This window comes from Acinonyx jubatus, chromosome B1, assembly GCF_027475565.1.
Source record: "Acinonyx jubatus isolate Ajub_Pintada_27869175 chromosome B1, VMU_Ajub_asm_v1.0, whole genome shotgun sequence".
Taxonomy (NCBI): Eukaryota; Metazoa; Chordata; class Mammalia; order Carnivora; family Felidae; genus Acinonyx; species Acinonyx jubatus.
Genome location: NC_069382.1, coordinates 94,017,943 through 94,035,544, shown reverse-complemented (window position 1 = coordinate 94,035,544; position 17,602 = coordinate 94,017,943).

Sequence of the window (17,602 nt, the reverse complement as noted above, 5' to 3'; positions counted from 1 at the left end):
GAATAGTCTGGAGAATCAGCTGGGGACTACAGCAAGAAACATGGTGTGGTAGACTGTGCTTTCATACCCAGAAACTCAGCCTTTCTGACAGTGGATCACATACCTGCAATGCCTCCAGTTGAGGAGTATGCACTTTCTGTACCTTCGACGTCAGGCCTGGGCATGTGAGTAATTTAGTCAATGATATGTGGGTAACCTTTGCTATGCCTCATCCAAGCCAAACTATGAACTGAATGTTTGTTTCCACCCAACCCATAGGGTTGTTGAAACCCTAACTCTCACTATGATGCTATTTGAATGTAGGGTCTTTAGGAGGCAATTATATCATGAGAGTGGAGCCCTTATGAATGGGATCAGTACCCTTATAAGAAGAGACATGAGAGAGATGAACTGTGTCTCAGCCTTGTGAGGATACAGGGAGAACTTCCTATAAGCCAGGAAGGGGGCCTTCACTAGATACTGCATCTGTTGGTATCTGGGTCTTGGACTTCCCAGCCTCCAGAATTGGGAAACCTAAATATTTGTGGTGTAGGCCACCTACTCTATGGTATTTTTGTTATAGCAGCCTGAACTGACTAAGACAGAACCATTGTATGTTTCCAGCAGCTCTCTTGCTATTTTTTCTTTGCCTTAAGAATGCCGTGTCCAAAAATGGCAAAGGCTCTTTCAGCCTGGATCTGGAATGAAGAAGACATGAGGCTAATTTTAATGCACATGTCTTTTTTATTCCAGATCCCAGAAAAAGCCTTTGTAGTTGTAACTGAGATTTGGGGGTGTTTGTTATAGCAGCAGAGCTGACTAATTAATGTTGTTTGAGTAGAGTAGGAAAATGAAGTTTGTGACTTCAGTATTCCACTAGTACTGGTCTTTACCCATCAGGCTGCAATCTGTGATGCAATCTGTGACTCATCTGTGAGAATAATGAAAGCTCCTGTGGCCTTTGTGCCTGCTGTTTTGACACTGTGCCCCAACAGTCTCCTTGAATTAAAGAAAGCATAGTATGTTGTATGATATGGCATTCCAACTGCCAACATATTAAGCAAGGGGCTTTAAATGAGGGTAGGACGTCTAAGGTTAGAGAAACCTTAACTTTTTCCAGAGACTTTTATGAAAAGTGTTATATCTTTCACTTGTCTGACTAGCAATCCAGATTAACTTTCATGCCTTTTCCAATACTGGAGGCACCTACAGCCTTCCAAGAAGAGCAAAGGGACCTATGGCAAAGTAGCATGATGCCCGGATAACTTTTGACTCATTTGTGCTTTGCCTTAGTGTATATATGGTCTTTCCCCAAAGCACATGCCTGATGTAAATTATAACTAAATACTGACTTAGACTAATGTCATGGACAGGGAAGAACTACCTAAAAATGAAATATTCATGAATTGAGTTCGATTATAGCTTTGTGTTATTAAGGATAATTATTTGTTGGTTTAAGTTAACACTATGCCTTTATGAAGCTGGTTGCATGAAAATATTGAATCACACAGCCTCCTTCAGAAACTCTTTGACTAAAATTCTCATTTGTGAAATTTAAGCAGATTACATCATATCAATAGATTTTGTTAGTTATCATAAAATAAGGAGTTCAAGCTAACAGATGATTATAACCAACAACAGAAATGTAACTGTGAACTTTAAAAATATGCTAATGCTTGTCCCTGTATAAAAATATTAGCCTAAGTTCTTTCTATGACATATGCGTATGTGTTTATAATCTATTTTTGTAAGAGGGTAAAAAAAATCAGCTCCAAAAATATCACTCTCCCCTTTGACATTTATCAGTGATAGCAATAATGTCAGGGAGCATTAGTATACTGAAGAAGTACACAGATGCTGCCTGAAGTGTATCTTTTGGTTTTATTTTTAAAAAATGATATATATCCTGATCCCTGGCTTAATTTTAAGTGATATTTTAGATCAAATTCCTATATACTACATGGTGATTATGTTGAGATCTGACATCTGGTCTTTACACTTTTGTAGACCCGGGAACTTGCATAAGGCCCAGTAAATAAGAGGGCCTTAAAATGTGATTTGCATGGACAGACAGACAGACAGATGGATGGATGGAGAGATGGATGGGTATGTGGAGGTAAGAATGAATGAAAGAATAGACAGATGGGTCTCCTCTCCTCCCCAAAAGTAAAATGAGGAAAAAAAATGTTATTGTTTTTGTGTTGATATTAATTTAATCCATTTCAGAAAGAAGTCCACATTTTCTTTTAATATAAATAAGATAAATACAAATTAATATAAATTAAATTGTGGTAACCATTATCATTATAGTAATAAATTAGATACTTCTCTCAAGGCATGTTTTGCTTTTAAGTGCCCCTCTTCTGTTACTCCTTAGGCTCAGTGGTGGTAGATAATTTTCTTCATGTCCTCAAAGGCTTTCCTTGAGAACCCTCTCACAGTGACCCACAACAAGATTGGGTTTCATCATCTAGGGAGGGAATATGGCTTGGAGTTCCTCAGTGACTCTAATGTAGTCACAGGGTGTGGAGAAAAGTTTCTGTCATGTTCCTGTAATCCCTTTTATGGGAACAAGGAAATTCAGATTGGAATATAGTTTTCTTGATGATACTTGATGAGGTCTATAATTGTCTTTTTTTAATGTTTATTTATTTATTTTGAGAGAGAGAGAGAGAGGGAGAGCATGCGCACACACACACACACAGAAGTGTGTGCATGCTTGTGCTTGCAGGGGAGGGGTAGAGAGAGAGAAGGGAGAGGATCCCAAGCAGGTTCTCACTGTCAGCACATAGCCCCAGGCGAGGCTGGATCTCACAACCATGAGAGCATGACCTGAGCCAGATCAAGAGTCAGGATGCTTAACTGACTGAGCCACCCAATGGCCCCAGGTCTATAATTGCCTTTTTTTTTTAAATGTTTATTTATTCTTGAGAGAGAGAGAGAGAGAGAGAGAGAGAGAGAGAGAGAATGAGCAGAGGAGGGGCAGAGAGAGAGAGAGAGAGAGAATCTAAAGCAGGCTCCAGGCTGAGCTGTCAGCACAGAGCCTGATGTGGAGCCTGAACACATGAACCTGAGATCACGACCTGAGCAAAAAGTTGGCTGTGTAACCAACTCAGCCACCCAGGTGCCCCTGTAATTGTCTTAATGAGAGGTTGGTTCCCATACACTAGACCTGTTAGGTTTTAATTATCAACTACTTGTTTCATCCTTAAAAATAAGAACCTTCCAAAAGAAATTTTCACTTCCTTCCTTTAAAATTCTTATATTGAGGGGTGCTTTGGTGGCACAGTCAGTTAAGTGTCTGACTCTTGATCTCGGCTCAGGTCATGATCTCACAGTTCGTGAGTTTGAACCCTGCATAAGGCTCTGCTCTGATGGTGTGGAGACTGCTTGGAATTCTGTCTCTCCTTCTCTGTGACACTCCCCAACTTACGCTTTCTCTCTCTCAAGATGAATAAATAAACATTTAAAAAATTAAAATAAAATTCCTACATTGACCTTGTACCCCTTATTCTGTAGCATTTGAGCTCAATCACCACTCCTTCCTTCTTGAATTTGACTCCTCTCTCGGCTTCCATGACCTCACTCCCTTGTTCTTTGCCTATTTCTAAAACCATTCCTTCCTGGAGTCTGCTGCTGGACCCTGTCCTTGATTCATCCTTAAATGTTGTCTTTCCTTGGGGTTTATCCTCCATCCTCTTCAGTTCTTCAGTGCTCTCACCCACTCCTGTGGTTTTACTTCTCACCTCTACACTGGTAACTTCCAACTCATTATATCTAGTCTTGATCTCTTCTCAATCCCAGACCTATGAATCCGAGTGACTACCAGATACCTATGTCAGGATATACATTCACCTTAACCTTCTACTGTGCATCCTATATCTTGATTGGTAGATACTCTCTGTCTCTCCCCCGCAATGCCTGGAATTTGAAAACCATTCTCCCAGAGCTTAACAAAGAGTAAACTAAGACATGAAACATTCCATTGCTTATATTATGGTAGCCATTATGCTAGATTGTAGTATACAGAGACATTTCCTACCATGAAGGAAGTTGCATTGTAGGGGGAGAATAAGAGGAGCAAACAAAAAATGGCAAACAAAGGGAAAGCAAGAGTGCATTTAGGAAGTAAAACACTGTGAGGGGTGCCTGGGTGTCTCAGTTGGTTGAGCCTCCAACTCCAGCTTAGGTCATGATCTCAAGGTTTGTGGGTTCAACCCCCACGACATCTGAAGCCTGGAACCTGCTTTAGATTCTGTGTCTCCCTCTCTCTCTGTCCCTTCCCTACTCACGCTCTCTCTCTCTCTCTCTCTCTCTCAAAAATAAAAAATAAATAAACATTAAAAAAAGAGAAGTAAAACACTGTAAGTGTAAGGAGGAGGGAGAGAGTGATACTGAGTGAAGACTTCAAGAAGAGGCAGCAGCAAGCTCGGCCTTAAAAGCAAGTAGAAAATTTTTCAGTAAAAATGGGATAGTGGGAAGGGTGGTATTCCAAAAACAGGTAAAGTATTAAATTGTCCTAAGCTTTAAGGAAAGGGAATAATATTATGTGCTAATAGCTGTGTGTGTGTGTGTGTGTGTGTGTGTGTGTGTGTGTGTGTGTGTGTTAGGAAAGTGATGAATATGTTAGAAGAAGAAACTAGAAAAGTAAGTTGGGACCAGCCCTTGAAAGCAGATGTTTGTTTCATTTACTTGAATGAAATGTACTTTGTACTTCCTGTGAGAAGGGTAGGCCCCTAAATTTCAGGGCTGACATTCACTTATGTAGTTACAAAATAATACAAGTTGACATTAAGTTGAAAAAGTACAGTCACGTGATTTCCTGCCATACACCAGAGAAATTCATAGCAGTAAAACAAGTATTTAGTGAGCCAGTATATTGTGGATCCTTTTCCAAGTCTTATTGCTTTCTTGGCCAGCCCTGGACAAAAATGCAAGTCAAGTTAAGAAGAAAAAGGGGAGAGAAAAAGAGGAGAAGGGAAAAAGCAGGATGAGGAAGGGGGTTGGGGAGAAGGGGGCAGGAAGAGATTAGCAACTCTATTGTTCACGTAGCATGTTCTCATACTGAGATAACTTCAGCAGAAGAGGAAACAGATTGATCAAACTGGTTTTAATGAGCCTTATATTCCTGCATCCTCACCAGAAACATAAAATCTGAGCTCTTCAGTAAGAGGTGGATGTTTTTACTCCACTAGTTTTAAAGGGACATGGAACATGATCACCATTTTCCAAGACAGGATTTACCTGAGACTGACTGGTTTAGAAAATGCCTCATTATGGAATCCATATCTTCTTCAGTCCTTTGGTAAGGAAAGCAATAGACTTTTCTGTAAAGAACAGTACCAATAACAGTTTATAAAGAGATAATATGGAAATCTGAAACCATTTGAGAACCCAGATTATGCATATCACTGAACCAGAGGGTATGTTTTACAAAGAGATAATAATATATGTTGTCTGCAAGGACTGGAGTTCAAGAAAGGGAACAGGCTAATGTAGATAGTGCTTGGCTGCCACGATGGACATGAAAACCAAGATGATAGAGAGAGTTCTGTATTGGGTTACTGTCATCTGAAGAGGACATCTAAAGAGGAAAGTGAATCAGAGGTTGGTCTTCCATGAGTTGCCACCAAAAAGGATGGGAATAGCATCTGTATGAAGTGGCTGCTGGTGGGCAAAGAAAGGTCATTTCCCCTTTTTGTGATAAGCGGTTGTGTGATACACAGGAAAGCATACCATCTATTCATAGAACTAGGATCAGTATATCTGAAGAAACAGTTAATGAGTTTGAATTAAAAACAATTGCACTTATAGGCTCTATAAATGAAGAAATTTGTACCTCAAAGGGTTCATGAGGATTTATAAGTAGAGCTCCAGAATCCAGAAAGAAACAGTGACATTAACATGGTGTATTTAAAGGAGATGAAATCCAAGGGAATTTGCCAGATTCAAGAGGAACTCCTCTGTGTTCTATCCAAGCTGAACATTCCATTTTTACAAGGGCTCCTTTGTTGTCATGTTTATACACAGACTAATAAATGCTTGACCTTTTTTAGTGATGAAGGAACAGTCTGTGCCTCAGGAGCATATTATTTCAAGAAGCACAAATGAAGAGAAAGACCAAACCCTTCTGGGACAGATGGACTAAATATTTTGATATTGGAACCACATGGGGGAAGGCAGGGACTGGGAAGCAGAAATGGAGGCCTGATAAGGAAACCTGGAAACAGCAACTATCCTCTCAAATATTTCCAGGGACTCTAGGTGTGGAGGGCACTGACACCAACCTCACATGAGGGGAGCAAAGTGGGCTAAACATTTTATCTTATGTGTACTAAAAGTGGGCACTGACACCAACCTCACATGAGGGGAGCAAAGTGGGTTAAACATTTATCTTATGTGTACTAAAAGTGGGCAATACATGAGAAAAAATATTTGTGATTTGGCAAAAGTATTGATTTCTCAACTTTTGACTTCTGTATAAAAAGGGACTAGCATTCATCAAGTCTTTAGTTTCTACCTAGAATTAAGTGTTTTGTGTGAATTAAGTTACTTAATCATCACATCGACCCTAAGATGCGAGCATTATTATTTCCACTGCTGTCTTTTTTCTTATATGGACATAGAGGTTACAGAGAGAGTAAGTAACCTCTAAGAATCACAGCGTTAGAGTGACTTTAACCTCATTTAAATTAAGGGTGAACTCCAGAGCATTCAAGGGATCTGTGGTAGCTGCCCAGAAAGTACCAAAGAGACATAGATATGTATCCTTGAGATGATAAATCACTGGCGATTGTTACAGCAGTGTGGGGCATGCTTAGAATGTGGTGTTTCAGTACTACTTACTCAGTAGTAAGTGTTTTGTAGTTACTCAGTAACTCAGTAGTTAGTGTTTTGTCTAACGTTATATTGTTTACAGTCATTTCAAGAGCAATGAATACTAATTGATGATGGTGACAGAAAAATTTATTTTAAAAATTGAAAATAGGGGCGCCTGGGTGGCTCAGTCGGTTAAGTGTCAGATGTCAGCTCAGGTCATGATCTCACAGCTTGTGAGTTCGAGCCCTGCGTTGGGCTCTGTGCTGACAGCTGGGAGCCTGGAGCCTGCTTCTGATTCTGTCTCCATCTCTCTCTGCCCCTTCGCCGCTCATGCTCTCTCTCAAATATAAATCAAACGTTAAAAAAATTAAAAAATAATAATAAAATAAAAATTGAAAATAACTTTTGATTCAAAAAGACTTTACTTTGGACGGTCGAAGACCAATGATGAAATGTGGGACTGCAGTTACAGAACTAGAACCACGGGTATCTAAAATGCAGCAGAAAGAAGCAGTGTACATGTGAAAGCCCTGAGTAACATGAAGCGATTGGTCTCGCTGTTGGGCATAATGAACTCCTACCTGCACTCAGTGCCACACGATGCAGAGTTTATGGCACCTCTGAGACTGTTCGTAAAGTGCAATGTTGAATGGACTGATAACAGCTTTGCTCAAGGACTGCAGTATGTTCAGGGGGTGTCTGCCACGCCTGGGAGTCAAAACCAGCCTGCCCTCCTACATCCTCCTCCCTGCCAAGAAATCTAGGTGCTCAAGCCTTGACTGTATCTCTTCCATCCTCCCCTCACCCAACTCCTGTTTTCAGAAGCAATCAGATAAACTCATTCATTCTGGAAAGTTTAATGTGTGACTCTTCCAAGGGCAGTTGGTTTTAACAGAAAATGAAGCCTCAGAAGAAAGGTACAAGGTTTCAAATTTAACTCAGTATATTCAGGAGTGTGGAAAACCAAGAGGTAGCTTTTTTGTTTTCCATAAATGATCTAATCTTATTTCTCCAGCCTTTTTCACACTGGGTGATGTGAGGGGGGAAAAAAATCTGAAAATTGCCATTTAAAGCCATCTCCAGTCTCTTCCAGCTTCAGATAGTCTTATTTTGAGCAATTACTTACAATTTACCACCTGTATTAGTTTTCTGTTGCTGCTATAAAAAAATGAACATGAATTTAGCGACTTAAAACAACATGAATTTATTATCTTGCAGTTTTAAAGCTCAGAAGTCCTAAATGGGTCTCATTAGGCTAACATCAAGGTGTCCACAGAGCTGTTTCCTTTCTGGAGGATTGAGGGGAAAATCCCTTTCCGTGTACTTTCCAGCTTCTACAGACTGCCTGTATTCCTTGGGTTATGGTCCTATTCTTCCTTCTTCAAAGCCTGCAACAGCTGATGGAGTTCTTCTTATGTCTCTTTCCTCTGATCTGACTGTTCTCCCTCTTCCACATTTAAGGATTCTGATCACACTGAGTCTGTCCAGATAATCCAGTATAATCTCCCTACTTTAAGATCAATTGGTCTTAAAGCAGTCTTAATTCCATCCACAATCTTAATTCCCCCTTGCCATGTAATGTAATTTTTCACAGGGGGCCATTGTTCCACCTACCATATCACCTTTCCCAAGTTGTTTCTCTCCCTCTTACTATTCCTTCCTCAAATGGTAGTAGAGAAGGCCTCACACCCGAGGGTTATCTCTCCTCTGAATCATTGCTGGTTTTGACTACAAAGTGTTAGACCCAGCTTGTTTCTGGCCAGACTGGATGCTACTGATTAAATCTGTGACTTGTGAATTGCGTCTGTTACAGTTATCTTATGATGTGTAACAAACTGTCTCAAAAGTTTAGTGGTTTGAACCAACAATGTTTTAACCATTAAACTAACAATTACTTTTCAGGAGTCTGTGGACATGGTGTAGCAGAGGTCATTCACGTGGCTGTATTCAGCTGAGAGATTGGCTGGGACTGGAATGTCCAAGATGATCTTTATCCTCCACAGTCTTTTGCCTCATCATTCAGAAGTGTGGCCTGAGTTTCTTTACAGCAAGGCAACTGGCTTCCAAGAGAACAAAAGCAAAAGCTGCCAGAGTAGGGCCTCTTACATGTACCACTTCAGCTACAATCAACTGGTCAAGACAAAGTGCAGTGTCAACCAGATTCAAGGCGAAGGAAAACAGACTCCATGTGTTTGTAGATACAGGTATGAGGGGAAATGATAGCAGCTTTGGCAGGCAGACTTGATCAGGGCCTGAGGCATTGGCTCTGTGAATCCTGAACTTGACTATTAATGTCAGTCAGCACTTTCCATCATTCAAGGGTGGGCTCTACACTTAAGACGAACCTGGGGGGTGTGCCCTACAGTCCTTTGCCCCAGGGCCACTGAACCTCTAAAATAGTAATCCCCTGCTAAACACTTCAGTTGGCCCCATGATCCACATTGCAGCCCCAGAGCTAGTGGGAAATCCTGGACACTTTGGGTGCTACAGACTGCTAAAGGAAGCTTGGAAATACTAATGTAGCTCTCTCCAATCAGCTGTGCTGTGCCACCATTTTTACTCTGCTCAGCTTCCTGGTCAGAGTGGAGCACTTTGCATGGGGGTCTCCTTTAGGAGTTGGAGTTAGAGATACAGTTTGCCCACCCATGAGTAAGCAAATAATACATTCCTTATCTGAAGGGAGGGGTACAAACTCTCCACTTTTGGATTTCTCCTGAAATCTATCTCATTGCTCCTTCCTCTTGGATTTTTCCCAGAAGGTCAAATCAGAGCACTCATGACTAATTGCTTGATTCTCAACATCTCCAGAACAAAAGGACTTTCCTCCTTTCCCTTGCTTATTGGGTGGTGGCTTTTCTCCCTTTGTAATTCCTTTATGAAAGGTAGTATTTGTCCAGTTCACTACTTAAGCTGATGGGGATGATAATGGGCAAACAAATAAAATGGATGAATATTTCCAAAAACTACCATCCACATTAAGAAATAAATCTCTCATTAGGATAATTAAAGCATCAGTCATTCAGGTTGATGGCCTGGAGGATCTGCCCTGGAGTCTCCCTGCACTGTGACTATAGCAGCCATTTCTCTTTGGAAGGCGACTGTTGCCAATTAAGAGCTTCCAGGAAGCCAGGGCATAAGGGGAGTGTAGATCACCTCTTCATACATCACCATTATGTTCTTCCCAGTACCAAACACATACATGCCCATACATACACTCGGACAGTCTCTATCACCTGGGCTTCCTAGAGACCAGTCACCCATCCTGCTCACTCCTTGGGTCTTCCCTCCCCTTCAGACAGCAGGGGCCCCAGCTGCTGTTGATGCTGCCTAATAAACTGGCATCAAGTATAAATTGTCAGGAGCTGAAAGTGGAGATACAATCTATCTGTGAGTTACACAAGCAGTGCATTTCCCAGGGACTCTATCTGCTCTGCCTTTGTTGGGGTAGTTAGAAAATGCATGATTTTAGACTTATAGTGTATATATAGCTGGGGAATTCAACAATGGTTATACCCATTACCTTGTGTATATGTGTTAAATGTATTTCTTAGGAGAATCCTGCCTCATTTTGTCATTAGACAAAATTGTATACTGATGTGAAATATCATTGCCACAGCACTTTGAACATCTAGGGAGCTCTAAATCTATGATGTTAAATATTGAGGAAAAGGAAGAATAAGACAACTGCATAAAGCTTAGCCATGGAAAAGATGTTGATGCTCTAAAGTTCCTGCAATGTGTACACAAAAGCTACTTGCAAATTAAGTGGTTTGCTTCAGGAAATATACCTCTGATTCTTCAGTTCTCCTGGGGCCTGGAGATGTGTTGGGGGTACCCAGATTTCTGATGTACACAATCCTTCATAGCCAGGTGGGTAAGAGGACTAGAAGCTAATAATAATTGGATCCAGGCTGAACACAAGATGGAAACCTAGGAGGTGAGAGTCTGAAACTGATGTGAGGGTCCAGAGAATTTTGTCCACCAGCAGAGACCTGCTTTGAATTATACTTTGCTAAGAAGAGGCAACATGATGTTTGGCAAAGGAACTGGGTCAGGAATCATAACACCTGGGTTCCAAGCCCTAGTTCTGCCAATGACTACTCATGCAAGCCTGAGTGACTCAATCTCTCTGAGCCTCATTTTCCTTATCTATAAAATGAGGGAGGTTGGACTGCAGGTAGTTTATGGTATATAGTTCTCCTCTGACAGTGTGCCTACAATAATTATGTGTTAGTGAGAAGAAATAGAAGATATGAGATTATACTAAATCCTGTTCACACTAGTAGGTTGCTGTTGAGATCTCTGACATGCCAAATGAGAAATAGTCATAAGAGTTCATTAAGATCCAAGTATCCTCTTTTTTGTTGAGAAAAGCTGGATTGGAGAACAGAACCATGGCTGAAATCAGGTCTTTTACTCCTTTACCTCAAGTCTATACTTGGGGACCCATGTAAGGAGCACATTTGATCTGCAGAGCACACAGCCAGGTAGTTGAAAGGAGAGTGGGGATCTGCTTCTCACTCTGTGGTCCTCCAGACCATGTGGGATACTACATGGAAGCTACAGGAGAGGGGTAGTTTGTCTTGCAGTCAGGCAGCTCTAAAGAGAAAGCCCAGAGGAGCTAAGCTGGCTCAATTATTTCCTATTATCACCAATCAGATTAGTATCTTCACATTCCTTGGGGGGAAATGAGGGAATTACAAGAACAGAAGTAACATTTATTATTCATTCTACAGAGGAGAAATTCCCATTTTGGAAGCCAAAGCTTTTGAATGTTGGGAGAAAAATAAAATGGTTTTTCCTACAAGTGCGCCCACTGTTCTTGGATTTGGGGTGTTTAGAGGGGAAGAAGACATGACAAGTGGGAAGCATGTATATAGAAAGAAAGTTTGGGAGACATGATCTCAAATACAAGCCCATTCATAATGAAAAAGCAGCTTATAGCTTTTGTCAACCTAGCCCTCCCATATTACTATATACTTGGTGAGAAGCTGAAAGTTCATAAAAATGATTAGAAAATTTTGTCATTCATGTCCTTAGTTAAAAGGAAGCAAAATCCAAAGGGTAATGGCCTAAATGAGACATAGATTAATTATGAAGGGAAGAGAAAATGAAAGAGCTCAATGTTTATTATGTATCTCCTTTGTGTCAGGACCCATATTGGGTGCTTTACATACATGAATTATTTAATATCATTGCAGTGACTTCCTTACAAAGATAAATATACTGAGGCTCAGAGAAGTAAAACAATTTTCAAATGTCATGTAACTGACATGGGACAGAACCAAGATAAGAACTCAAGTCTTACACCAGTCTGTGCTTTTTTTTAAAAAAAAATTATCTATTTTTGTATTTATTTATATATGTTTTAGTGTTTAGTTATTTATATTGAGAGAGAGAGAGAGAAAGAAAACACACATGGGATTGAGCACAAGCAGGTGGAGGGGCAGAGAGAGAGGAAGAGAGAGAGTCCCAAGCAGATTCTGCACTGTCAGCACAGAGCCCAATGTGGGGCTCGGCTTACAAACCATGAGATCATGACCTGAGCCAAAATGAAGAGTTGGATGCTCAGCCAACTGAGCCACCCAGGTGCCCCTATTTTATTTATTTTGAGAGAAAGAGAGAGAGAGAACAGGGGAGGGGCAGAGAGAGAGAGAGAGAGAGAGAGAGAGAGAATCCCCACCAAAGCCTGTGCTTTTAAAAAATATCCCACATTGCAGAGGCTCCTGGGGGCTCAGTCAGTTGGGTGTTGGACTCTTGGTTTTGGTTGAGGTCATGATCTCACGGTTGGTAGGTTCAAGCTCCGAGTCGGGCTCTGGACTGGCAGAGTGAAGCCTGCTTGGGATTCTCTCTCTCCCTTTCTCTCTGCCTTTCTCTCTCTCTCTCTTTTTCCCTCTCAAAATAAATACACTTAAAAAATAAATTCCATGTTGCGTTTAGAAACACTTTTATCCAAGACAAAATCCCAACAGCAGAGCTAGTGTTTGGAAGGTATCAGAACAAGTAGGAAAATTGAGAAATTTGGAAACTTAAAGCACCTAGAGAATTTTGTATTCCATAAGCCTAAAGCTTAGTTCAATGACCCTTGTATTGGAGAATAAGGTGGATGGCTGCTTTACCCTGGGTATGGGAATTTGGCTCCAAAATTAGACCTAACGGATGGTATAATAGACAAGGTGGGAAAAAAGGACTGAGGAAGCACTAATTGTGTCCTACATAGGAACTGTTAGGCCCACAATGAATGTTTTTAGTGATAAGAACTGTGATGACAGTAATTATTCCATGTTTAGGAAATAACAGTAAAGATGGAGGAGGATTGGGAATTCAAGATGTAGCCTTGCTAAAGAGGGACTCTTTATAGAGGTTGATCCAAAGCCTGAATTGCTGAACAGGACCAAGGGCCACTGAGGTACTTGCTAAGTAAAAGGGCAAAGTGGTTAATAGTAATATCTGGCATCAGGGAAATATGAACTAAAAACCGTGGAGGCCGCAGAATGCTAATGGTTGTTTAAAAGAAAAACCATGAAGAAATCACATCAATGTCAGTTTCCTAATTTGAACAAAGTACTGTTCTACTCTTCATTTGCTGGACAATGCTTCCTTTCTGTCTCTGGAAGTAATTGTTATGTTATAGTCTTAGGGTCCATTATAATGCCAAATGAATATGTCTAAATTAATACCTTGCCAATCTGTATCATCAGAAAATGAGGTGTCACAAAGAAGTGAGTTTTCCAGTGAATTGAAGCTTACACCCTTTAAGGACCAAGCTTTTTAAAAATTAAGCTATTTTATGGAAATTATAATAAAATGGATTCCATTCTTGGCCTCATTAAACAGAATACGTTGAACATCATTTAACATATCTTAATGACTCCGAACAAGATATCCTCAGGGTTTGGTGAAATATACAGTGTCCTACTGCAATCTTTGCTGAACCCAGAGGTGCTGCCTATGACCACTATGGTGGCTTCTGCTCTGCAGCCCATGTCCCACATATGTACCGGTTTCTAGTCTTCCTGCTTCAACCCAATAATTCTCTCAATATATCATCTGTAACCTTTGTATGAACTAATAGTTATGGAAATCAAATCACTAATCTTTATAAACTCGCCACCATATTTATGTAGAATTTTCTATATAAATCAGCAGGTTATAATATAAAGGCTTAGAGATGACCTGTGATTATGACATAAATAAATCACACAGACTTTATGGTGGAGAATTTCCTTGTTGTTTGAGTATCTTTTTTTTTTAAGTAACTCACAGCATATATGCTATTTTAATTTTTTTTTACAGTTTCTCAAATAATAAAGGTTGAACCTTTATTTATTTATTAATTTTTTAAATATAATTTATTGTCAAACTGGTTTCCATACAACACCCAGTGCTCATCCCAACAGGTGCCCTCCTCAATGCCCATCACCCATTTTCCCCCAACCCGCATCAACCCTCAGTTTGTTCTCAGTATTTAAGAGTATCTTATGGTTTGTCTCCTTCCCTCAATGTAACTTTCCCCCCCCCTTTCCCTCCCCTATGGTCTTCTGTTAACTTTCTGAGAATCCACATATGAGTGAAAACATATGGTATCTGTCTTTCTCTGCCTGACTTGTTTCACTTAGCATAATACTCTCCAGTTCTATCCACGTTGCTACAAATGGCCAGATGTCATTCTTTCTCATTGCCAAGTAGTATTCCATTGTATATTTAAACCACATCTTTATCCATTTGTCAGTTGATGGACATTTAGGCTCTTTCCATAATTTGGCTACTGTTGAAAGTGCTGCTATAAACATCCTGTATCCGTTGGGTAAATTCCTAGCAGTGCTATTGCTGGGTCATAGGATAGATCTATTTTTAATTTTTTGAGGAACCTCCACACTGTTTTCCTGAGTGTCTGCACCAGTTTACATTCCCACCAACAGTGCAAGAGGGTTCCCATTTCTCCACATCCTCTCCAGCATCTATAGTCTCCTGATTTGTTCATTTTGACCACTCTGACTGGCGTGAGGTGATATCTGAGTGTGGTTTTGATTTGTATTTCCCTGATGAGGAGTGATGTTGAGCATCTTTTCATGTGCCTGTTGGCCATCTGGATGTCTTCTTTAGAGAAGTGTCTATTCATGTCTTCTGCCCATTTCTTCACTGCATTATGTTTGAGTATCTTTTACATTGGTGCTTACCTAAGTTCAGAGCTGTATTCTGGATGCTTATGATTTTTGGTGTCTGATCACCAGATAGAACATGATTGATATTTGCAAGTTTTGTTGTTCTTTATTTTCTAAGATGATGTCAACACTCTAAGAGTCTCATATTATTCAGAAATAAGTTAGAAAATAAGTTCAAAAGGAAGGAATCCTATTGTATTATGTAGTTGTTGCTGTGTAACAAACCATTCCAAAATATAGTTGCTTACAACTGTACTTGTCTCTTACCATTTTGTGGCATACTAGACAATTTTCCTAGTCTCTGCAGGTTCTTTTGTGGCTGGACTCACATGTTTGGGGCCCCAGCTGTCTCTAACCATGTCATCTCATCCTCTAGCAGAAAAGCCCAGGCTTTTTAACATGGTGGACAAGAGCAAGTGACCCCATTATGCAAGCACTTTTTAAGCCTGTATTTGTGTTATATCTGCTAATGTACCAGAGGCCAAATCAAGTGTTCTTCTTCCTACCACCATCTTGGTAGAGTAGCTTTTCTTATTACCTCTACTTTCTTTTCCTGCATTCACTTCTCAGTTCTTGTTAGTTTTTTTTTAATGTTTATTTTTGACAGAGAGAGAGAGAGAGAGAGAGAGAGAGTGAGTAGGGGAGGGGCAGAGACAGAGGGAGACAGAGGATGTGAAGCATGCTCTGCGCTGACAGCAGTGAGCCTAATGTGAGTCTCAAACTCATGAATCATGAGATAGGGACCTGAGCTGAAGTCAGATGCTCAACTGAGTGAGCCACCCAGCTCACCTCTTGTAAAATGGTTCTTGTACCATCGAACCCTCTTGTAAAATGGTTCTTGCCGTAATTCTAGTAATTAGGTTAACTAGCTACTTCCTAATCATCAGTGATGTCTTCCTATCTTCCTTAAACATTTTAGGGTTTTTTTAACATTTTATTTTATTTTTTGAGAGACAGACCATGAGCAGCGGAGGGGCAGAGAGAGAGAGAGAAGACACAGAATCCAAAGCAGTCTCCACGTCCTGAGCTGTCAGCACAAGCCCAACGTGGGGCTTGAACCCATGAACACGAGATCATGTCCTGAGCTGAAGTCAGATGTTTAACCGACTGAGCCACACAGGTGCCCCAACATTTTAGTTTTTAATATAATTAATCTTTTGTTAAAGTAACTTTTTTAAAAATTAAAAAAAAATTTTCCAAGTAATCTCTACACTGAACGTGGGGCTTAAACTCACAACCTTGAGATCAAGCATCTTATACTCTATTGACTGAGCCAGCCAGGAGCTCCCACAATTAATCTTTTTGAAACTCACTTCTTATAGCTTCTGTTACAAGTAAATATTCATTTTCATTTTTTTCCTAGTTATTGACTGCTTTGTCAATTTTTTTTCCAGAGTTCTGTTATTCCTTCCATGAATACAAATTTTTTTTTAACATTTATTTATTTTTGAGAGAGAGAGAAAGAGAGAGAGAAACAGAGACAGAACATGAGAGGGAGAGGGCAGAGAGAGAGGGAGACACAGAATCAGAAGCAGGCTCCAGGCTCTGAGCTGTCAGCACAGAGCCCGATGTGGGGCTTGAACTCACAAGCTGTGAGATTATGACCTGAGCTGAAGTTGGATGCTCAACCAACTGAGCCACCCAGGCATCCCTCTATGATTAAAAGTAGGGTTTGCCTGTCTTCACCTTCTCTTTCATACATTCTCTTGGTAAACCTATTTACTTCCATGGCTTCATTACAAATCTAGGTAGATGATTTCATAATTTATATCCCCAGTTCCTAAATTTATTCTTAAATTTGGTTCAATTTTAAAATGGCCCACTGAATATTTCCACCCATATGTTTTATCTATAGTTCTTCTGAAATCTATTTTGAATACAAACAAAGAAGGCAACCAGTAGGTCATTTGATTCTAGATTTTCCTTCAGGTAAAAGGGACTGGGGATAGTGGAGGGAGGCAGCATGGGGCTAAGTAACATTTTTTGAATGCCTACTGTGTGCAAGGCATTGTTGTCTGTCTTAATTGACAGAGGTGAACATCTTCTAGGATTGCTTTAAAATAATAGATAAAGGAGGGGCTGGTCAGATGCAGATATGGAATCTGCACAGGTAGGACTGCAGACAGCCACTGATACCCCAGTGAAGGTTTCAGTTACACCAAAGAAAGTGAGGCTGTAGAAATCTCTGTTGTAAAAAAATAAAAGAGGTGTCTGACAGCCTCAAATGACTTTCAGAAAGTTTCTGCTAAAAGTATCTTAGGGTTTGCAAAATAGAAATAATCTTCCCTTAAGAAAGGTCTGGCTTAGGGGCGCCTGCTTGGGATTCTCTTCCTCTCTCTCTGCCCCTCCCCCACTCTCTCTCTTTCTGTCAAAATAAATAAACATGAAAAAAATTTTTTTAAAAGGTCTGGTTTCTGGGGGAAATGGATTATAAAATAAAATAGCAGTTCTCCCTTTCTCCCTTTTGCCTCTAAAAAAAGATCTCAGAGACTTCTAGGACCCAGACTAAATTCCTGGTAACATTTCTCTTGTTCTGTGAGTAAATTTTGCTCAGTCAAAGTACCCATAAGATGGACATACTTCTGGTTGTTTCTTGTGCCAGATTCCTTGACTGAACTCTTATTGATATACCAGGCGTG